This window comes from Lonchura striata, chromosome 9 (genome assembly GCF_050655825.1).
Source record: "Lonchura striata isolate lonStrDom1 chromosome 9, ASM5065582v1, whole genome shotgun sequence".
Lineage (NCBI taxonomy): Eukaryota > Metazoa > Chordata > Aves > Passeriformes > Estrildidae > Lonchura > Lonchura striata.
The window spans coordinates 11,103,953-11,127,861 of NC_140711.1; the positions used below are offsets into that span (position 1 = coordinate 11,103,953).

The 23,909-nt window shown below is 37.6% G+C and overlaps 1 long non-coding RNA gene across 23 annotated transcripts in view; it reads right to left on the bottom strand.

Annotated features, from left to right (window-relative positions):
* LOC110483645 (uncharacterized) overlaps positions 1 to 23,909 on the bottom strand; it is a 192,923-nt gene that overhangs the window by 113,310 nt on the left and 55,704 nt on the right. For 19 of the 23 annotated variants that reach the window (XR_014957335.1, XR_014957320.1, XR_014957328.1 and 16 more), the window contains exon 2: positions 1 to 23,153. This exon is cut by the window's left edge. The exons of 3 other annotated variants lie outside the window; for them this stretch is intronic. This is a non-coding gene — a long non-coding RNA (uncharacterized LOC110483645). The remainder of the gene's footprint in view (positions 23,154 to 23,909) is intronic. One more of the 23 variants, XR_014957334.1, reaches the window with a different exon arrangement.

Below are 23,909 nucleotides of genomic sequence, written 5' to 3' on the forward strand. Positions count from 1 at the left end.
GAGCAGAGAGACCTTGTAAGAATGAACAGAAAGGTGAAAACCCCTGAGGCACAACCATGAAAAAAAAGCTGAGAAGAAATCAGATACACTTATATTAACATTGAACTCATTTAAAACAATTAGTATTTCAGAGAGAAAACACTCATTAAAGATTTAGCTGAGTGTAAGAAATCATAATAGCCATATTACCTACACTCTCACAAGCAAAGAACAGGTTTAATATTCCTGATGTTTTTCAGGCAAAATGAATGGGAACCAGATGTTATTTTCCTCCTTCCAGGAGAGAAAATAATTAAAAATGGAGTACACTGTTGTGTTTAAAAAATTATTTTTTAATCAGAGACTTTTTGTTGTGCTTGTTCATAAGAAAGCTATTCATACCTCTGTATTTGAAATACCTACTATTTACTGTGCAATAATTAGTCCAAAATTTACGTGAGACCCCTGTCTCCTACCTACATATCATAATTTGTGGGGGAAAAACTTCTCAAATGCTCAGTGGCTTGTTTCTTTTAGGTTTTCCTGCCCATAAGCAGAAATTCAAACTCAGAAGCTGATTTACTATTACATTTCTTATAGTTTAACCTAGAAAGGACCAGACAGTCTAATACCCATTGGTGTGCACAAACTCCTTTGCACGTGTAGTTAACATTAAAATTCTCATTTTCAGTCCTCAACTGTAGACAAGTGGTTGGTACAACAAAATCAGCAAACACTATTGGTGTAACAGTTAATTGAAGAGATCTAAATATTCATATAGTTTTTTTTTTTTTTTTTGTATTCTGAAAGGAGGGAATACATGCAAAGGCAGCAGCAGTTCAGTCAATAGCATACAAGAGAAGAGCTAGACTGCAAGTATGGCTTCATCCTTCCCCTACAATACCTCTGGCCCACAAACACCCACGAGCACAAGCACTGCTCTCCAAGGGGCTTCTTGTTCTCTCAGTGTCTCAGGCCCTTAAGACTCCCCTGTCCTTATCTGCCCTGGGTGCCTCTGGCTCAGCCTGGGGGCTCTGCAGGGAGCAGCCCCCGCTGCCTCTCAGTCTCTGCCTGTCCTCTCCCCTCAGATCTGTGTGCTGTTCCCATTGCCACATATGGGTGCAGAATAAAGCAAGCTTGCTGACACTTGTGTGCATGTCACTGTGATGATAGTGTGGCAGGAAACTTATCACATTCGGAATGTACTTGTGAAAATCCCAATCTCTGCATGCTGCCATTTGTATGTGTAACATTTCAAGAAAGCCAATTAAATTACCAAGGAGAGGTCACAGTGCTCTGGGTACAGAGACCCTTTGTCCATGCAGAACTACACCACTTTTTGACCTTCTTTGTCTCAGATGTTTCAGAACTGCAGGAGTCTGCTATCTCATCCCTGTCCCCACCATCTGGAGCCCTTTTCTTCTTTTCATGTTACTCAGGAGACCCTCTGGTATTTTTAGGAATATCAGTTTACTCTTTTTCAGAAGAAATATCTATGGAAGTATGCCAAAGAAACACTCCACAAACCCAGCAGACGCATTATGTGAAGACACCTTGCAGTCATTAAATGAGGCAGTGACTACTCTAAAGCCCATCACTTCCCACTGCTTTTCACATCATCATGATTTTTTGACCTCTTAGTCTATACCCTTTAACAAGGATTTAAATACACTAAAAACGGCACAACACCCTCTGCCTGCAGTTTGCCTTAAATAAATCTTTTCCGACTTCCCACTGTAATTTTCATTTTATTCTTTTACTCTCATTTATAATGACTCCTTGGCATCCTGTTTCCTAACAACATGCTATTAGCACTTCTGGGTTGTAATCCCCTCTTTAGCTGCCTAACCCAACGTTAGCATTAGCATCAGCGTTATCGTGTTATCATGTAACAGAGCTGCATGAAAAATTACAACAGTTGTGCAGCAGTTACAGTGTAATTATTTAGTGCCACTCAATGTGAAGTGCTGCAGTAATAGGTTGCATAACCAATTAAATTTCTGAATTCTGCTCACATAAGAAACCTCTGAAACAATGTCACCATAGAGGTTTCTCAATCCTGTCTGCAACTGATTTGTGCCCATGGTGTTCAAAAGGGAGCCAAAATCTGAGGTTTGCTGGATTTTTCTACTACTCCCAATAGCAAGAAAAACACACTACTGTGGTCTTGTGAACTGCTACAATTATTAGAATCAATGTTAATATGGGAGAAGAGTGCTCGGAGGAAAAAAAATTATTAGATGAGTAAATTTACACTCCCCAGGGGTGTTCTTCAGCCTTAGACAGAGAAATCATAAGGAAAAAAGTAAATTACTTTTTCCAGCAGACTTTTATAATCACGTTACTGCTTATAAATATAAATTGTATGCAAATGAGAAATGAGCAGGCATATTGATGCCTATTAATTTGACTTGTGCAGTGTCCAGGCATATCTGGAGGACGACTGCAACAGGCTGTATTCATAAATGGGACAGTGTTCTTTTTTATTATTTGAATAACAATGTTTTCCATTTTCCTGACATATTTGTTAATAAACACTGTGGAATAAATAAAATGTAGCATTAATTATAATACAAATGCAATATACTTTTGTAACCAATGTTAATTAAAATTTAACTATTTTCTTTACAGCTTAAGGCTGGCTATCAATTCCATAATATGCCTATAAGATTCATATGCATCACTCACAAAACTTGAATAACAGTATTTTGAAAAACCTGAAAAATTCAAGTTACAGTTACCTTTGGAAAGGTAAGAATTCCTGTGTGTAAATTTGTAAGTGTGCCTGCATCTGTATTTTGCTACTAGAAGATATACGTACCTACAAAGAAAACAAGCTATATGTAAGTTTTAGAAGACAGAACTCTAAGTAGCAGCAAGATTCTCAGGCCTCAGTTCCTTCTGATTTAACCTCAGATTCCCAGTCAGTAGAAGGAATGGAGAAAATAGTGGAGATTTTACAATCTATACCAAGTAGATGCTTGAGATCTTTCCTTTTAAATGAGGACTTGCCTGATGCAAATTTCTGCAGCATTTCCTGGGCAACTGTCAACAGCTATGAATTCCATTAATCAACAAAAAATGTGGTTGGTTGTTTTCATGAAGTTGATTTTTCTCTTTTGCTTGGATTGCATCAGCTTCCCATTGGTTAGTTGGTGCAATTCATTTTTTGGTCTATAAAATTTTATAGTAGAGTATGATAATAAATCAATCTTTATCTCTATTGATGCAATTCTATATTCAAGACAATAACATTAGCTTATATTTTGAGAAAAAGAAAAACCATAGTCTCTGAAATGCTGTCCTATAGAAAATTTTATATATTCTTACAAAGTCTCACTGAAGCATGGCTGCTGTTACAGCTCTGTGATAGGAAGTTTGAGGCTGTTCTTATTGAACTTCTGGTCCCTTTGAGAAAGATGAGAGAGAGAGAGATGCCATTTTGCATTAAAATAAAGGAAAGAAGTAGGAAACCCAGTATTCACCAAATAAAAACTAAAATATGCACTTGTGAAGAGCTGCTGAAGCCAGGCCACTTGACAAAAGAGGCATCAGTATGAGAGACACCACAGCGGTGCAAACAAGAGCAATTTTCAACAGCAAATCTGAATTTCACTTATTCCTTTAAGAATCTCTTGTGCATTTTTACCCATTGAAAAATTCACTGAACTACTAATAACTGTCATGGGATGACTATTTCAAACTTCCACCCTTCTTGGTCTTTCACTCCTGTTGAATGAAAATTTTGCACCAAAGAGATAGTCTTCTTTCCCACATCAGTTGGGTCTGTCCTAAAACTCAAACTCGGTGCCAGCAATTGAATTGAACACTGCCATGAAGAGACCAATGGTAAGATTAACTTAAAGTCAAAAATTAACTTTTTGATTCACTCAACTTCTCTGTTTATGCTGTATAGGACTCAATAATTTTTTTCCGTGTTTTCTAATTAGATAAGGAGTGAATGTATATGTAGTGCTCTTATGATGTTTTATTAGACAGTACTTTAGAAGTTTTTGAATTTACTGATACCATCTCCATTTTGCTGTATGAAAGGCAGAGTGTTTCCAAGGGGTCCAAAGAACAGTATGAAAATTTTAAAAAGTTATGAAAGAGCCACTACTGTTTGAGCTCAGAGAATTGTTGTCTGCAAGCTATCCTGAGTTAACAATTCAGGGGCATCTCCTGCACACAATATCTTTGGGAAGCCCTAGGTCAGAGGGAGGTAAAAACAATTCTCTGATTTGTTCCTGCCCACAAATCTGAACATCAACAAACATCAGAAAAACTCATTTACAGGTTACAATATTGATTTAAAATATGTTGCCTTTTTTGTCTGATTCCTAGGAAATGGGGAACTCTTCATGTTTCAGTTTGGCTTGATTTCTTTCCCTTTACATCTATTCACACCTGTGCAAAATGGGAGCATAATGCCTTAACAAATTAGAACTTACATTCCTTGGGAATATTTTACAGGTATAAGGTGACAAAAATCAAGTAAAATATCCCACAGAGAAAATCAACCTCATTAGTTTTGATGAAGACTATGAATCTTCAGAATTATATCAAAATTCAACATCAATCATTGGTGCAGATAAAGGTATTACTGTGTTACAGGGGCAGATTTCTGTGACTAATGTTCTGACACTAGTTTTTTGTTTCCTCTCATCTTTGGTGCAAATATAAAAATAAATCTAAAAACACCACCAAGAAAAGCAGCTTTTTCTCATATTGAAGTGTTCAACCAGAAGATCCCAAGAGGCTTCTGTGATGGCTCATTTATAATATAATTCAACAAGAACAGCTAAGTGTTGCTGTTGTACAGTTTAAGTGCCTTTGCTAATTTTCCTGGCCGGGGGCGGGGGTGTGGAGGAGGGGTTTGTATCATATATTTCATTTGAAGCAATATAAATTTCAGAGAGCAATCAGAAAAATTCCCTAAGGAGTGCAGGGGGACATCTGGACAAAGAAGTTCCTTTCATAAATACACACCATGCATTTTTTGTAGCCACTCTTGCAATAATTTCTATACTCTGTTTCCTCCACTTCTTAATGGGGATTCTTCTACAGACTTAAATACTAATGCACACTTATGGATAGTCATACTTCCACTATTAACACACTTTTATATTTATGACCAAATAGAAATGTGAAAATGAAATTAACCATTTTCTAAGCAGAGTCTAAAATAGCAACCAGTCTTCCTAACTCTGCAAACCCCATGGCTGAAAGCCACACAGAGACAGCAGTGCCTCAGAGATAAGAAGATGAGGAGCTGCAGGAGTGGTCTGCAGATTTCCCAGAAGATCCATGTCTCACTGCTGGGTGGTGGTGGGTTGGACACACAGCTCAGTGTGACCAGAACATCCAGCAATATTGATCATCTCAACAACTGTCCCTGGTGCACCTCTTTCCAAAGGGAAGCATTCAGATTACCTAGAGCTCCCTGGTGTTCACACATACTGTCTTGTGAACACTACCAAAAAGCTGTTGAGCTGGACTCCAGCAAGCAGAAAAGACATATATAAAAAGACATTCACCTGGCTCTTGTTGAATTGGCACAGAGTCACTCATTAAAATTTATGGCCCTCTTCTGTAGTAGACAAGACAATCATTCAAACAGCTGTAAAATTTGCAATTGCATGAAAGACTAAACAAAAGGGAAAGAGTGGAAAGTGTCATAAATTATAAACACAGGTCCTTCGTGTAACATTAACAGCCAGACTCTCCATTTCCAGTTACAAGGCTTAAAAACCACATCTGTTTCACGTGGCTGTGTTTTCTTTAATATGCTGGACTACCCAGAAGGTAGCTACCCTACAGTCCTAAATCTAGAGGACTCTTCAGGGCAGTAAGGAAAGAGATATAGGGAAACATTTGTTTGGTTCATTAACTTCAAGATCTCAGTGTTTTTCATATTACCTAAAGTGGAAACTTGTACCTCCTCTACACAGGGTGGCCACACCCTGGAGCTCTGGGGTGCACCTTTAAAATATAGGAAGTTCTAAATTGTTGATGCTGCCACTGAAAGGGCAAACACATCTGGATCATTGGGCCTGACTTCTGTGAAATGTTAGCAGCTATTCCAGGTGATAAAAAGTGCTGCAGATATACAACCTAAAGAAGCTTAAATCACACAGAGGAGATGACATGCACATTAAGAAGGCCCAACAGAATCCAGCCAAACACTGTGGCAGCCTGGCTAGTAAATTAGATTGCTCCATGCACTTAAGTTCATTGTAACTGCATGTACGCAGATCTGAACAGAAGAAAACAAGACAGGAAAAGTGTTTTCCATCCTTCAGTTAAAGCAACCCAGTAGATCAGCAGTATCCAAATATTAATACACACAATAAATTCCATGTCCTTCTCTGCTTTCCTTTTAGACCTGTGGGAAAACAGATGGATCCTCCTGCACGCCCTCTAGGTCAAAAGATTTGTTGAACCAAAGAAAGAAAATGCCAACACCCTCTAGCAGCTTTCTGTGCTTCTCCTTAGTCTGCTGTATTTTTACTTCATCCCTTTAAGGATCTAGCTTAACAAGCTTGAAATACCAAAGTCTATGTATTTAAAACACATTGAAAGAAGAAGGAACTTTTTAATCTCTTTTTTAAATACCTGCAATGGTACTGGCCTTTTTGATTAGCAAGAGTCAGCATTTTTCTCAAGCAGCTGCAACATTTCTCTTCATCATCTCCCTTTCCCTGCAGATGATACGGTGTCAGAGCAGCTGAGACCAGAAGCATGAAGGCTGAGATACCATGAGAACGGCTGTTCTTGCAACAGGAGTAGTAAAATGCATTCAGAAGTCACAAGAGATGTGGCAGCAACTCAACATGTCCTTTTCAATTTAACAAGTTCATTGCTTTTGGATACAGCTGTTCCAGCTTCTGGGAACTTACTTGAACTGAATGTCTTAGTGTCTTAAAAAGTGTGTGGTATCAGCCAGAATAAAGTCTCTTAATTTACTTTCTTCTTTTTGAAGTTGAACACTAACACCATTTAACCTGCATAGGTTGTTTTTAAAATAATTATTTTCATTAAATAATGGCAATTTGCTCACTGAAATAACTGAGGAAACCCCTGTGTACTCCAGTAAGCACTGGCTGAGGCCTCCAACATCAAACTCTGTCATCCTTAAAGACTTGACCCAGCACCATTAAACATTACTGGGAATTATGCCATTGGCTTCAAAGGGAGTAGGAACAGGCCCTAAATAAGCAAAACTTCTAGTTATTACTCCAATGGGAGTAATCTTGTCAGGCCACAGAATGTGTCTGCATAAGCCAAAAATTCAACAGTGCTTTCTAAATGATATACATACACTTTCTATGAGTGTTCTGTATTTACATATGCACAACCACTCCAATGCATGTAGCAGGTAATTGTACAGAGAGGCACAAGGGAGTTCTAAGAGCCTGTGCATGAACCCCAGACTGTTTACCTGATGGGTTCAGGGCCCTTCCCCAATATTATCCCTCCAAAATATGCACGCACAAACAGAAAATTAAATCTCACAGAGCAAATTGCCACAGCATGTCACAGGAGTTTAATAATTAAGCTCTGCCCATCTTCTGCCTTATCTGAAATTCAATTAATTGAAAAGGGGTAGAATTTCATGTGAGTTTTTTCCTTAGTAGTGTTATTTGACTGCTGTCTGATTTGCTGACAAGTGAGGCAGACCGTGTTTGGACCCCACTGTCTTAAGCAGAAAAGGGCAGAACAAACCCCATACCCAGATAAGTGAATTGCCTTAGCAGAGTGGAACCCTACTGCTGCAATAGTTCTCATTACCCACACAGCCACACATGGTAGAACAGGACAAAAATCTGTACCATTCATATCTGGTGTCTATGACTTGGGTTATTTGAATATATATATATATATATATATATATATATATATTTGTGATTTTAGCTCAATGGTTAAATGGTTAATTCAATGCTTTAGAGTGTTCCAGTAAGCACCTAAATTCAAGAGCCCCTAAATTATAAGATCACAGAATATGCTGATTTGGAAGGGATCCATAATGGTTGAGTTCAACTCCCAGTACTGCACATAACGCCCCAAGAATCAAACTATGTACCTGAGAGTATTGGCTAAATGCTTCTTGAACTCTGCCAGGCTTGCTGCTGTGACCACTTCCCTGGGGATCCTGTTCAGTGCCCAAAAGCCCTCTGGGTGAAGAACTGTTTTTAATATCCAGCCTAAACCTCCCGTGACAGAACTTCAAGCCATTCCCTCAGGTCCTGGCACTGGTCACCACAGAGAGGAGATCAGTGCTTACCCCTCCTCCTCACAGGGAAGTTGTAACTACAGCGAGGTCTCCCCTCAACCCCCTCTTCTCCAGGCTGAACAGACCAAATGTTCCTCAAGAGGCTTTCTCTCAAGCCCTTCACCAGCCTCATTTCCCTCCTTTGGATGTTAAGTACCTTATATCTTTTTTATATTGCAGTGACCAAAAATGATCACAATATTAATAAGCATGATTTAAGAATTACTACAACTCCTGGTTTCCCTTCCCTCCCACCCCCCAACTATTATTTATGCCTCATCCTTCCAACCTCAAAAGTCAACAAGGTCAGAAAGCTTCATTGAATAGGTTTTCTAAATTGCATTTAAATGCAATTTCCAGAATCCATTATGCACAGACAATCTAAGCCTAACACACTTAGATTCGGGCATTGCACTTTGCTTTTCTAAATCAAGTTACACTTACTCCACTTTACCAACTTCCACAAGGCTCAAAACATGTCCACACTTTTGAACTTTTAGCTTTCTTTATATTTCACATTTCCCTATAAACATAGCCTTTATCCTGCACACCAAAGGAATCAAGGATGGATATAGCCAGGTTAAACTCTCAAAATACCTCATTGTCGATTTTTCCTCCTCAATTCAGTATTCATGACTGTATTTGAAAACCACAAATATGCAAAAGAATTACTCTTCTTGGTATGAAACAGCATATTCAGGTTCAGGTTTTAACCTTAATGAGTTCAAACCTATATAAATACCCTGAATGAGTAATGAAAACCTTTAGCAGTAAGAAGATATATTTTTGAGACACCTACCACACCAAAACCCATCCTTTGCCAGAGATTCTTGTTGGATTATTGATTCAGTGAGAGTGCAATTTTTAAAGGAAATTAAATCCTTTTGGAGAAGAACAGTTCCAAAACTGTTAGATAAGGATTATTGTAAAGGGAATTGAACACTGGAAAGAAAACATGCATCCACCCTGAAGAGAAGGGATAGCACATAACTGCCTTGAAGACAAAGAAAGAGGTAGGGGGAAAGAAAATATATTGTTGGATGTTCTCAGAAACATGATGAAATAAGTGTGCTCTCATCTGAGAGTTTTTAAAAACAAAGAATATGGTTGACATGTGTATATACTACTCAAAGGAGAGTGCCTTCTCTCTCTCAACAAAGCACTGAGCTCCCCACCCACAGCAGTTTTATTCATCAATACCATGCTGGCTGGCATGAGGATTGTACCAGCTCAAATCCCTTCCCAGCCCTGGGCACAGCCCTGGATAGATTTGCTCTGTTGGCAAGATGAAAGGTGAGGATTTCCCCCAGTAACTCTCCAGATGAACTTGCTGGAGGCCTCCTGTGGCAGGAAGTCAATTTACAGACATCTGACACACAGCAGCTGCTGCTGAAAGCTCCCCACGGCTTTCGAAGCCACACTGACCAGTCTGCTGCCACAGCCTCCCTGCTCTAAACAGGATCTGGAAAAACAGAAGTTTATCCCAAGGGTTCAGACATTTTCAGGGTTTTCTCTTTTCTAAATCAGATGCTGACATGGAGACTATCAACAGAAACATGTCTTCTGCTCTATTACCTGTTTAACACCTGTGCTAAAGGAAGAATGCACAAGTAGTTCAAAATTTCTGTAAGGCCTGGAGATCTATCACAAAACTAAAGAGTTTTACACTGCTATTTGAAGCCACTATTTTCTGGGCAGGTTGATAGCACGGTAGGAAGTTGGATTTGGTCCATTCAGTAGTTTTAAGAACAGACCACATTGTCTCTTGCTTTGATATCAACCCACATACAGGTAAGGAATTGATTGTCATCTTTATATTTTACTAACAGCCTGCAGTTTGCATTTCTCCTGAGCCCCCACCACCTGGCATTTTCAGTGTACACGTTTCAGTCTACTGCCACTTGCACTACTTTTATCAATGGTATCATCCTGCTTGCCACATCATTTCTCTTGGATGCAAGAAATCAAGGAATCCCAAGAGCTGCTAATGGAATTTTTCAGTTCAGCAAAAGTCAGGAAGATTTTACCAGTTGGCATTTTTTTTATGATTCCCATCTCAAGGAACAGCTACTTTTCCCCTCTGCTGGCATCCTGCCAGGAAAACAAAGCCATCTAGTTAAAACAGATTGTCAGTAACAGACTTTAACCTGATGAGCCAATCACCAAATCAAGTCCTAAGAACAATGACAAGTCACAGGGATTGATTTATTGAGTAAATGAATAAGGAAATCTCCCTGCAATAATATAAATAAAATTTCTCTGAGAAAAACCTATCCTGTAGGGCAGAAATTTTCCATGTAGGCAGTCCTGACTAGAGCTGCTATTCTCTGTGCCATATTCAATGTGCCAGTCAGACGAGAACTTGTTTTCTTTTCTCTCGTCGTGAAGCTGCTTTTTTAAAAGCCAGAATTCTGCCTCAAGTAAAATACTTATCCTGGACAGGCTCTTTAGAGAGCACCTTTTTCACTAAAATTCTCCTGAAGAAGCAGGGAGAACACCTTAGCACAACAGATCAAAAAAATTCCTGAAGACTGACCGAAAAGTCCTCTGAAAGCATCTAAGGGTCAGGTGTGGGGGTGGCAGGCACTGTTACATTTAACCAAGTAAAAAGCTAGCCAATATTTACAGCTCCCAAAGCTTTCAGAGAAATACATACATATTTTGCCAGAGCAACTCACTAAGCAAATGCAGAGTAAACTTAAATTTATAGTTGGATACTGCAAGCTAGAAATCCCTGGTGCTGTAAAGATTCAACCTAGAATTATCCAAGAAAGACAGTAAGGTCATATCATAAAAGAATTTGTAAGGATCTTCCTCACCAATGTCTCTTCATTATCCATCCAGATTCCATTCTTCTATTTCCCATTGTTTTAAATCAGTTACACCCCTTTCTACATCACTGCTTTTGTTCCTCTCATCCTTCACTAAATTTAAAAACCCATTCCAAAATAGAATCCAGCTACTACATTCCCTGGCTCTAATAATAATATTGTGCCATTCTAAGAAAGCATATCTTTTCACCTGCATCCCCTTCAGCTTTTTCACCAATGAAAATGAGTAGACAGCTTCCCAGCAATAGTCAGTCTCTGATACTTTTGGATAAGACTTGTTTGTAGTGCTATTATTTTAATTTATTACATCCCATCCTCCCTAAATACCATTTTCCTTGCTGCAAACTAAAGATCTCTTTTTCCTGGCATCTAGCAACCCTGCAGTATCTTTGTTGACATCCTGCCAAGATCTTTGCAGGTTCTCAGCAAATCTGTTAGTCTCTGCTGGGGCCAGCTGCTGTCTACAACCCTCACATATTCTGAGTTTCGTTCGATTAGAAACCCCCCTGAATATATTACATGCTTCTGACCTCAAGGGTAATCAGATGGAAAGACACTTCTGCCGACCACTGCAGAATCCTTAGCTCACTAGCCCTGAAATTCAATTTGTATAATATCACAATGGGTGAGAAGAGATCAGGTCAGAAGAAGAAAGGAGTTTTCATCCAAGTCTTCCTCCAAAAGATTCAATCTTGGCATCATGTCCAGAGACATTTATCCCACCCTCCCAAAGAAACAGATGAAATCTCAGAAGTTGATGAGATTTGAACTGTTACCAACTTCTAAAATAAGCTTCAGAGCTGTCAGCATCCCAGTTCTAATCCTTCACAGACTGCAACATATTCACATGATTCAGCATTATTTTATTAGATATCAAATTTTTCATACTTCAAGAGATTTTTTTTTTTTTTTTGCAAAACTGGAAAGGTTGGATTGGTTTTCCTTTAGTGGCCAGTTCAGCTGCTCTAGCTTTTGTGAAATAAGATATCTAACATATTATGAACATACACTAAACCCCCAGCTGTTTGGTAAGACAGAACCATTAGGCACAAGGTGTGCTGCAGAAACACCTGCTGAAAGAAACACAATGCACTCCTCAGGCCTCACACCGTGTAAGTACATTATGTGCAGGAGGTATTAAAAGTAATAGCTCTAGGACTAGATGAAAACTGAGCAGGACTTCAAGGGTCAGTATGGTGGATTAACATGCCAAACCTGGAAGAACTGGTTCTATATAGGAGCCAGCCCAAAAGTCCCCACTCTCTGCAATAACCATAAAAAATTGAACCATTAAAAAAATACCCATAAAAAACCAGTATTTTCACCGTTTAAATCTCTAAAGATTGATCCCAAATAACTGAGCAGCAATGGGGAAATGACATAGCTTCCAACCATATACAGACCAAAAAGAAACAAACCTCCAAAACAGGTGTACACCCACTTTAGCCACTACCCAGATACCACAAACATGCCACAGCCCCACACGCTCAGGTTCAGAGGAACTGCAAGTTTGAGTGGTTTTTGGGATCCAGTTTTAAGATGGCACATTTGTGACCTTTAAAGTAGCAATAGACTCCAAGGTAGCACTGGGGTATGTGTTTCAACCCTTCCAATATAAACCTATGCACTTCAACTTTTACCCTCCTTGGATTCCAGGGCGGGGTCAGACTTTTGTGTGCCACGCTTTCTAGAAACCAGGGTTTGGCAGATCTACCTTACATTCTGATTATTGTTGTTTTGTGACATTATGGAAGATGAAAGAGGCCATAAACACAGCAACTGAAAGAAAAAGCAAAGCAACAGAGCTACTGCTTGGAGCCATGTGAATATGCTTGTTGCAAGAGATGGTCTTTGGCTGTTCTCATTTAATGCCTCAGTGTGAGAGGGTACCACATGATAGTGATGTTGATATCACTACTGACTCTCCTTGTGGAATAGAAGTTATTGCACCCTCCAGCCCAACTTGGCTGCACATAGAGGAACACAGGCAGCACCATCCAGCTACATGAAGAGTTTTCTCTAGTTTTGTACAAATGAAGAATTAGCAGATAAGAATCTCAGAGAAGAATGTCACAAAAACCACATTAGTATACCCATCTCTAGGTTTTTTGGGAACTCACCACCTTACACATCTGTAAATATCTCCAGCCAAGATGCAGCATAGTTACTGAAACAAAATGCATCATTAACAAGCCTACCAGTAACAATACATAAGCTTAATGCATGGCACAACAAACTACACATCAATATGTGATCAGCAGCAGCTCTTGAGCTCTGCCCTGTAAGTGCACCCTGTGGGGTGATGACAGCATTTGTGCTAAATGCCAACTGAACTCCAGACCTCTGCTCTCAGCTGACCGAACAACCCCACAACAGACTGGGGGTACCAAAGGACAGGCACATGCTCAGTCAACTCACAGACCTTTGCTAACATGACTTCCCCTTCAATCCACATTAGTTCCAGCTAGACAGCATTTGTGTCACAGGAGAAAAAGGCAAGACAAGTAGACTAAGGGGAAAGGACTGTACCTGTCTTTAGCACTACCACATTGATATTGTGAGAGTCAATGCAAAAGCATTCCTAATCTGATAAGTCAGGTGCAAGATTCAGTATTACCTCTTCAGAGAAAATTCATGTCACTAGAAAACGTTTCAGCTACAATAATGCATCCTACTTCAAACATTCCACACTCAATGGTACTTTCTGAGTAACTAGGAAAAGCTGCTTCTTCATAGTGATTATCTATTCCTAAATTAGAAAGCTCTAAGATATCTCTAAAACAAAACAAGTACACTCAGAGTAATGCAAGATCTTAAAGGAACGCTGTTCAGTAAGTCTAATAACTGTCTAGAATAAATTACACTGCATCAACAAGTAACTGTGAGAGCAGAAACAGAGAATTACAGAATATTCTAAACTGGAAGGGACCCACAAGGATTATCAGCCCAGCTTTTAGGGGAATGGCCCATAGAGGGATTGAAGCTGTGACCTGGGTGTTATTAGTACCATGCTCACCTCCCAGACAGATAAATACAAAGCTTGGGAACACCACTAGTCACACAGGTATTTTATAGGATGCATGTGTATGTTTCCACTCAAAATTTTTTCCTATTACCTTTGACAGTATCTTTAAAAACCAAGATATTGTATAAATTGCTGTACAGTTCACAGATAGTTCCAGCTTGTGGAGCTCAGGACATGCTCATTTACATGTGTTTAACAGTTCTCAACAGCTTGTTCTGCAGTCCTAATCCCACAGACATCCTTCACCATGCTGCAAGGTGAACTGGCTCTCAGCAGCAGGAAGGATTATCAACTCATTTGTTGAATTGATGCTTTGAACACTGGCTACTGTTTTCCAAGTTTTATTTTCTAATGATAGTGCTACCCTATTGGCCAGAAACAAAGGACAGGTGATTAGCAACCTTCAAGTAAAAATTTTACACAAAATACATTAAAGAATTAAATTAATGCCCGACACTGGGGAGGCTGACAGCACTGATACTCCATACAAGGGAATCCCTGCTCAAGTAAGCAATGTATTAAATGTTGGAGATTAACAGCAACATGGCTAAGGAAAATAATTTTTAAGAAATTAGTCCAGGCAAATTTTCAGGTTTCAGTCCAGAGAAAGCAACTTTGACAGTAATTGGGCTTTTTACATATGCTAGATCCTTCACCTGGGAGAATTTAGAAGATGGCAATATTTTTTTCCTCACCTCTTTTATGTATTTCTCTCAAACAGTTAAGTATTTATTTTGTAAATTTACTCATTGGTAAAGTCCTGGCTTCATTTTTGTTCCTATGAGGTGTGGCAGTTTCTTCTGGGCCTGAGTTTTTCCACTTGGTTTAGCATTACTCATAAACTAAGGTTACACATATGCTTAGATATATCTTGGATTGGGATTTAAGAGAAACGGCTCTGTGAATTTGCTTGCATATCCAACTTCTTTCCCTTGCTGTTATCCACTCAGAAGGAAAATGCTCAAGTTTCAAATCAATTGTTCCAAAGATTTGTAAGCATATTAGGAGGATGTCAGTCACACTAATTTAAGTCACCCTGCTGTGCAAAAGAAATTGTTCAAAAAAGTCATACTCCCTCTCAATCACAATGTACTATAAAGTAATCTGGTGTAACCAATGCAAAAAATATCAGACCCATAACAAGACAATGTGAAATGTAGTGTTGATAAGATGATTTTATATTAGAATTTAAAGCTCATTTTGCAGTCACTCTACAAGACCCATTTTCATCTTTAGCCACCTAGTATCAAAAATTAAAGATTTGCTGTATGCAGTATTTAATAGGTCAAACACAATGAAATTACAAATGTAGATAATAAGGGAGAATCCTTTATTCAGTGAGGAAAAAAAAATCAAATCTAGAAAAGAGTACATACAGAACAGAATTGGTTGGAAAGATTTCATTAAAACAGGTGCCGGCCCTGTACGCCTGCTTGACTCCCTCTCAGCTTCCTCGGCATATTAGAAGAACATTAGTGAAAAAGCTGTTCATAAATAGTTATCTAAGGAAAATTATATAATTTGAAATTATACAAACTATTTTATTCTCCAATCAAAACTACTTGAATGGAAAAAAGAAGATACTATTATTTGTTAAAAAAAAAAAAAGAGTCAAATTGTTCTTAATCAAGTTTCTTGAACCACTTCAAGTCCACTTCTCTACATGTAAATTAAGGACAAAAGATTTTTCATGGAGGAGCATTTGAGGTGCTGGGTTTTATTGCAACTTGGAGGATATACTTGTATGTCACTTTCTTGATGACTCTTAGTATTAAACTATGCATTAAATGTCTATTTCCATGAATAAATAATTTCTTTAAAAATGTAAAAAGAGTTGCATGAACTATTTAAGATGAGATGTATATCAATTACTAATATAATCTGCTTGCCCATTTCAGAATCATGTTCCATTTCCTTTTTGATCAGAAGGTTTTCTAACCCTGTCACTGCCCAGCTTCAATGATTTGCCGGGTCACAAGGTGGAATTGCATTGAAACAGTGTTTCCAAAACCCATAATTATTCCAGGTACATGAAAAAAAAATTTAAATTCTGCTTATTTGAAGGTTTTTTGTTTGCATTTTAATACAGTAACCATAGGAGAATACAACTTTTACAATGTCAAAAACAGAACACAAGAAGCAATTGCTGAAAAGCCTGTTCAGACTTGGAATGAAACAACCATAGGAAATCTCATCTGGGGAAATGTGATAGTTTATTCCTGTAGAAACAGCTTGAGAAACTCATAACAAAAATTACAATGTCCCTGACATGAAAGGAAGCCTTTACTTTCTTTTTTGCCCTTTCCATTCAACTGTAATGTAAATTAAATGGAAAACCACTATTTTCTTTCTTCCCTATTTGGTTCCAAATTATATAAATAGGGGGTTTTCCACCCATTTCCCTATTATTCAACTCATACCATATACCCTCTTCTTGTATCTTGGTATAAAAAGTGCAAATAAGAAAGAGAAAGGAACTAGACAAGTGAAAAACCCTCTTCCCTGATGACTAGCCAATGCTTCTTAGTTAGAAAATGCTTTTAAAAGGGAATAAAGTTTTGTATCCAAAACAATCGAGTTAGTGGGAAGGGAATCTTGAAGCTATGAAAATAATTTTGTATCAGTGTTTCAAAACATTCAAAAGTATTTTTCCTACAAAAAAAAATACCCAAACAAAAAAACTACACACAAACAAAAAGTCTACAATAAACAACACAAAATTTAATAACAACAAAGAAACAACAACCAAAAAAACACACACACACAAAAAAAAAATAAATCAAAATCCAATCCACTAACTAAACACCAACTTTTGCCCTGGCTCTCACAGTTGGGTTTGGCACTTCACACTCTTCTGGGGACTGTTAATTGTACGGATGCTACGCTTACATCTGCACCTGCCTTTTGCAACAACTCCCAGCTGCTTCAGTGAAGAGAACAAAAGTCAAATCCCAAATTCAGACACTCAACAATCTTGACATCTAAGGATAAAACACATTCACCTTTTATGAGCTGGCACAAAGCCCATGCACTAGTTAAATTTCACTTGAGTCTGTTAGGATTTTTGCAAGGACTCTTCTGGGTCTTTCAAGAGATATGATTTCCCTCTTTCCAGGTGAGCTCCTGTACATAAATCAAGCAACCAACAACTCTTAGGAAGATCTTATTTGGTTTGATTATATCAGAACATCACTGATTCCTCTTTCTGAGACTATTCTAGTGCTGCAGGTTTGGGTATAGTTAGTAAATACTGAAAACACCTAGGTCAGCAGACTTTTATGGCTTTGTGCTTTGACTCACATCTTTCTTTTTAATTCTCTTCCCTTTTGCAACTTTAAATGCCTGTGAGGGGATTTTTGTTGAAGTGTGTCAGTGGCAAAATCAGGGCACCAGATTGTTAAATAAACAATCAGCCCCCAAGCCATTCCAGAAAAAGGATGAGATTTCTCCTACTTCCATCTTTTGTGAGTTAAGATTTATTTAGGTTTGAAATCCCTCAAGGCAAGCATGCAATGTGTAAAGCAGAAGCCCATAAGAGAAACATTTTACCCCTATTACTTACCAAGAAGGAACAAGGCTTTTAGAAACAGATCAGAATGCCACACTTCATTAAACAACATCAGCCTTTCTTGTCCAATAAACGTTCTCCTTTATTTTTCCATTGCATTCACTTGTATCTATTTTTAAAAGGTATCTTAGCTTCCATACAAACATGATATTAGGTGACCAATTGCTCTTAATGCTTACACTGTAAGAGGGACATCCAACTGAAAGGAAATATCTCTCCCTTTTTTATTTTTCTTTTGAGTCTAAGAATGCATGGGTGTTATTCAAAAGTAGTTCAGGCTGTATAGTTAAACACAACTGGTTTGAAAGAGACACCAAAGAATCAGCAGAAGAAATTAATTCTTATTTATTAAAACATCCAGGATCTCACACATACTAAAGGTTTTATTTGTGTATACCTAGATACGTGCAAATATACAAAGGATGTTGATTATCCATGTGAATGCAAAGATTTTCAGAAGGATGCAAAGAAACCTGACACAAGAAACCTTTCTCTCTTTCAGATTTGGTTGAAGAAAATGACACCATAATGGAATGGCTGGCTGAAGTTCACAAAGCTCGAAAACAACTCTGGACCTGTTTTCAAAAATTCATAGTTTCCCACTGGCATTAGAGATGAGTCTGAAGTTTCTTCAAGTTGAAGGATATTCAGACCCAGGATAGAATGATAAGAGAAGGCAATACATTGAGGCTCTAAACCTGAATATAGCTGCACTCAAAAGCATTTAGACCCTAACTGTGTATAAGAGTTCCTTCTTAAATAAATCAAAGATAAGAAAGCCTACTGAACTCTCATTCTGGTTGAAATGCATACATGAGGTGAGTGGAATTAAAATACTCTACTTTTTATTATCAGAGGAAAATTAGGGATCTCTAGTGAGCCGCAGCAGATTTAATTGCATCTCTTACCATGTTCAGTGGAAGGTAAGGGTGACCCATCACAACTGGGACCCAACTACATTATCTCATGGTCAGCAGATTAGTTTATTTTTTTCAATTTGCAATAAAGCAAATACACTTAGGTAGATTCAGTGTGCTTATAAAGGAGCAGAGAACACAAGTGGTTCTATAGAAAATGAAAACCCATGTATCATTTTACATCTTTTGCTTATTAAAGAATAGCAAACTTTTCCAGAGGTTTCCCCATTGTCTCTTGTGACCACTGACTGCCTCTATAACGCATTATTTTGTGAAAAACAGAAAAACTTTTTATAAAGTTCACCACAATTTGTTACTGCTCAGCAGGAACATAATCTGGACTTCTTGCAGTGCTGTAACCCAATTTATTTCCCTGTCAGACCACTTGATGGATGTGTCTATAGAGTTCTCAAACAGGAGATAAAAACTTTTTACCACTTAAGGCAGATAATACTTTCCCTTTCATCTGCCATCCAGGGGTTCAACCAGCACCTGCTCAGCAGGGCTTCACTAAATCAGTTCATTTTTTTCAACAACCTATTTAAGATTTGTTTCATTTAGAATTAAAGCAGAAATAAAATATAAACATTTCCATAGGTGAAAATCTCCAGTCTGGAGTTTGCAGCCTGAGCAGTATGCTATTCCTTCCTTTTAACTCACAGCAATGCGGACCTTAAATACAGCCAAAGAATGAGTATTTAGACCATCTGTACTGAAGCTCTGAGTGAGATGTGTGAGCCTGAAAAAACAACAGACACATGCACTCAAAGTTTTCCTAATATATTCCCCTTTATGAGAGTGGCAAAAATACTTCAGCTCTCAATGCTGTCTTTATCAAACTTTGAAAGGTACAATCACAGCTACACATTAATGGGAAATCCCCTCTGAAAGTGTATTAAGGCATTTAAAATTATTATTCTCATCTGTACCAAATACATGCTTTTCTAAGCTTAAAGGCAGGTAATAACACACTGAGTAATGATCTTATGCTATTATTTAAAACAGTATTTCCAATTTGTGCAGCAAATATTTCAACCTTTTCAATTTATAAAACTGAAATTTTAGAATGCAACTTTTCAAAAAAAATCACAATAGATTGGATAAGTTTGAATGACCAATTTGTTTTAAGGGAACCACAGCTGCTAAAGGCAACAGAATCTAACAGCTGGAAGACAGAAATACCTGGATACACAGATTTTATACCCAAGGTATCATATGATTACTAGCCACCATTCTAATTCTGTGAATGGTGAGCATACCTGAGAGCCAAGCATTCTACATAAAAAATACGAAAGAGAAACAACACTCCTGCAAGAGTAGTTTTAGGGCCCAGCAACATAAACAGTCCAGGACATAGAAATTCAACTGACCTTGCTATCAATACATTGATTAGTAAAAACTCTTAAGTGATTGCAAAAATGCAGAAATAACCTCATGAAAAGTAAAGCAAGCTCATAGCACACTGGTTTTACAAGTCCACCTCAAACCTACCTGCTGCCCGAGCTTTCCTCAGTAACATACACCAACTTTTAAAATCAGTGAGTATTTTTCTTCTTCATGAAATTAAGCCTTTTTTTCCAAGGGATATTCACTCAGGGCTGGAGAAAACTAAATCAGCCTTTGGTAGGGGTCTGAAAGCCAGGACAAAATTGCCTATCACTGTGTTCTGCTCCTCTTCCCCTAATCCCCCTTCACCAGTCCAGTATTAATATTCAAACTAAATGCAGCTCAAACTCCAGGGATTTTTTTTTTCTTTTTTTAACATCCAAGAAAATGTGAAGCAACTTTGCCTCTGTCAGATCTGCATCTAGTCTTCTAAACCTAAGAAAACATAACCCATACCTTTACAGGTTATTCTACAGCATTTGGAATTAATTCATAATGAGTCTGTGCAGTCCAGGATTCTTCACTGGGGGTTAGATCAGACACCACCTTTCCACTCTTTTGGATCTGTTGCTTTAATGAGATATTTGCAAATATCTTTGTGAAAAGCATAAAGCAGGCAATGGCTAATAAAAGAGAACCTCACTAAGACATTATTTCCTCAGCAACCAAGAAGCTGACTTCTGGGAACTATTGCAGAAACCAAAGTTATACATAGTGCATTCAGAAGCCAAGATTAAAGTTCAAGAGTAATCATATGTGTTAGAAACACTTATTAAAGAAAAAACATATTTACTCAGAAATCCTCAGAAAATACATACTTTATGCAGAGAATATCCTGAAAAATGTGCAGTAGATGTTCTGATTTTCATACCAAAGTCACAACTCCCCAGAAGAGCTTTTGCTGTGCAAGTAAATCATATTCAGCCTTTATGGTGACATTTCAATGTCTCCAACAATATATCTGAGTGTGCATATGAGGTTTTTGTTCCTCTTGTTCCCAAAAAAGACAGTTCACTTCTTTCCATACAGTATCTGTTTCTTCATGAGATTATCACAAATACAGAAGCTGCCATATCAACAGCTGGATAATCTTCCAAACTTCTCTTGAGTCAGAAATAACACTGAGAAGATGGTTATGCCACCAGACTCATTGTATTAGAGATGATGTTGCAAAATTGGAAAAACTTTAATCAATTTAAGTGTCTCAATAAAGTTTGACGAACATAAAGACTATAAAAGACTAGAGTTGCAGAAAAGATGATAGCATTGATTATAGTATTAAGAGTCAAGATTTATTTCTCATAACACCCAATGGCAAAGTTTACTTAAAACCAAAGGAAAAAAAGACAGTATAAGATGGCAATTTCTCAGCTTTCTAGTGTTGGCTGAATTAGGTATTAGAAAGGTATAACCTTTCTGTCTGCCCATAATGCCTCCATTCCCCAAAACCACCAATGACTCTTTTAGTCATTTTCAAAATACTTTGTCTTCCACATCTATTGAAGGTTCCCACTCTAGAAATCCAAACTGGCTCTCAGTTCTCTATCTTCCTCTAAAAGATATTTCTCTAAGAAAATCACCTCACAGCAGAAATTACACCTTACTATTTTCCCTCTTCATTATATATGTCTTAAACCTGAATCTCTTAAGCTCCCCTCATTTCAAATGGGATTAAGTGCAGTACAAAGTGTTTGTCCTGAACAAAGCAGGACTACAAGGCATCTTTTCATTTTGGGATTGTGCTACTTTGAAAAGTAAGAACTGCAGAACAGCATTAAGAGTTAAATTAAAATATTTCAATGTATCAGCTCAAATGTTCACCAGTATTCACTTTGAAAATATTAGGTACACCTACAATGCTATAAAAGCAGTACTTGCTACCAAAAAATATTATAAAATCCTATAAATTATTTAAAGATTCAAGTTTCTATCAAGTTTTCATAAGCATCTGTGAAATTCCAGTTAATCTAACAGATAAAGCTGGAAGTTCTACTTCCACACTTATTTCAAAAGCCAAGAATTATCATGAAGTTCTTAGAGTTTAGATGTAGTAAATCTGTGTTTAGGAAAAACATATCTATTTCAGTTTTAAATGCCTGCAAACCAGATTTCTGGTTGTAAATAAAGATTACATTAAGTAGTTCAATATTCACCAGTATACATGAAACCTGTTTTAATCTATTTCACAGGGCTGGTTAAGAATTTAGCAGGTTTAATACTTAACATGTTTATTCCACAATCAACACCAAAATCATATTCATGCTTTTGGAATGCCAACAGCTATTGTAAGAAAAAGCTATGTTACAAATTACTCTAACAGCAGGATTTTACAATAGATGAACACAGGAGTAATTTATAATGCATTTGTTGCTATTAAAAAACAAATAAACATTTATAGTCTGTGCTAATTAACTTTACTGCTGAATTAGTAGTATTCCTCACACTTCTTAATTAGAAGAAATACTGCAAGTATGGCATTAAAGTCAAACCCTTCAGTGCAGTAAAGGCTGACACCTTTTAAAACTCCTCTCATCCTCTAATACACATGGAGCTTTTGGAGCTGCATGCACCAGGTTCCTGACTGACACCCTCCACTACACATGAACATGTGACAGAGCAGTTTAAGGAGGTAATGTCAGAAATAAATTACCACAGTTTGAGCACAAAATCTAATTACAGCTCTTAGTAGATCTTAGTAGGCCTCACCCATAGTCAAGCAAGTGCCTCCTGGTCCAAGGCAAATAAGTCAATATACCTAAATACCAGGGCATATTGTCCTAGCACATCTGTCCATGGATATGGAAATTCAGCTTGGCTATGACTGCAATCTCCATCAGCTGTCATAAAGGACATGAAGCATTTATACATTGTGCATCAATAAACACTTTGATTTTTGTGGATTTTTTTTACCTTGTCTTGATGCTGCCAGTCCCAGTAGTATTCTGTGGCAAATCTAAAGACACATCCAGTTTGTTCATTAGAACAAACAACAAAACAAGTATATCATCTTACCTTTAATGAAGTCAATAGTCATGTCAGGATTGAGCCTGTGTGAAAGCAAAAAGCATTTGACAGCAGAATCTCTGAAATACCCATTGGAATGATTATTTTTCTTCATCTTTGTAGATAGAGTACTCTTAAAGGTCTGGGCTGTGTTCAAAGGGTAGCAAAGGGCCTGTCAAAATAAAGAACAACATGGGGAATAAACTCTATTCCCCATACCCTTCTGAGGAAGGGTTCCTCAACTTCTTCAATTCCCATGAACACCAGGTGTCACGAATGCCAAGTCAGTAGGTGAGATAAATAATAAATTCTCCTTTACTTTTCTCTAGACACACTTACTGTCTTTACATCTTGAATAAGATCAGAGTTATTAATTAAAAGTGTTATTTAACTTATATAAATAATAGTGAGAATTAATTATAATACCTCATCCCATTTCTGCACACTGTGGGCAATATTCAAGTTTCGACCTAAAAGTTAATTTAAAATACCAACCAAAACAGTTCCTACTATAGCTGTGAAGTGTTGGCTGATAACCTTATCTTTCAGGAGTCAGATATTTAGGTGCAGATCCCTGCACCTTATATTTGGTTTAATTTTATGATTTAAAAGACATCCAATAGACTTCCTCCATGGTAACCATATTTCTGCAATGCTAAAAGGCAGAATGAGATCCTACCACAGACAAACACAAATGCCAGTGCTTACTGTGTCATAAAAATATTCCAGGACTGGATACCATTGTCTTTAATTTAATTAAAGCAATAAATTTTTCTCATTCACAAGTAACCTCATTTTTTCAGCCTACCTACCAACATATTTTTCCAACTCTATCAGTGCCACTCAGTATTTTCAAGCTTCTTTTCTAGATGAGGAAAAGCAATTACTACCAGCTTGCCAAGCACGTATTTCTGTATCATTTCATGAG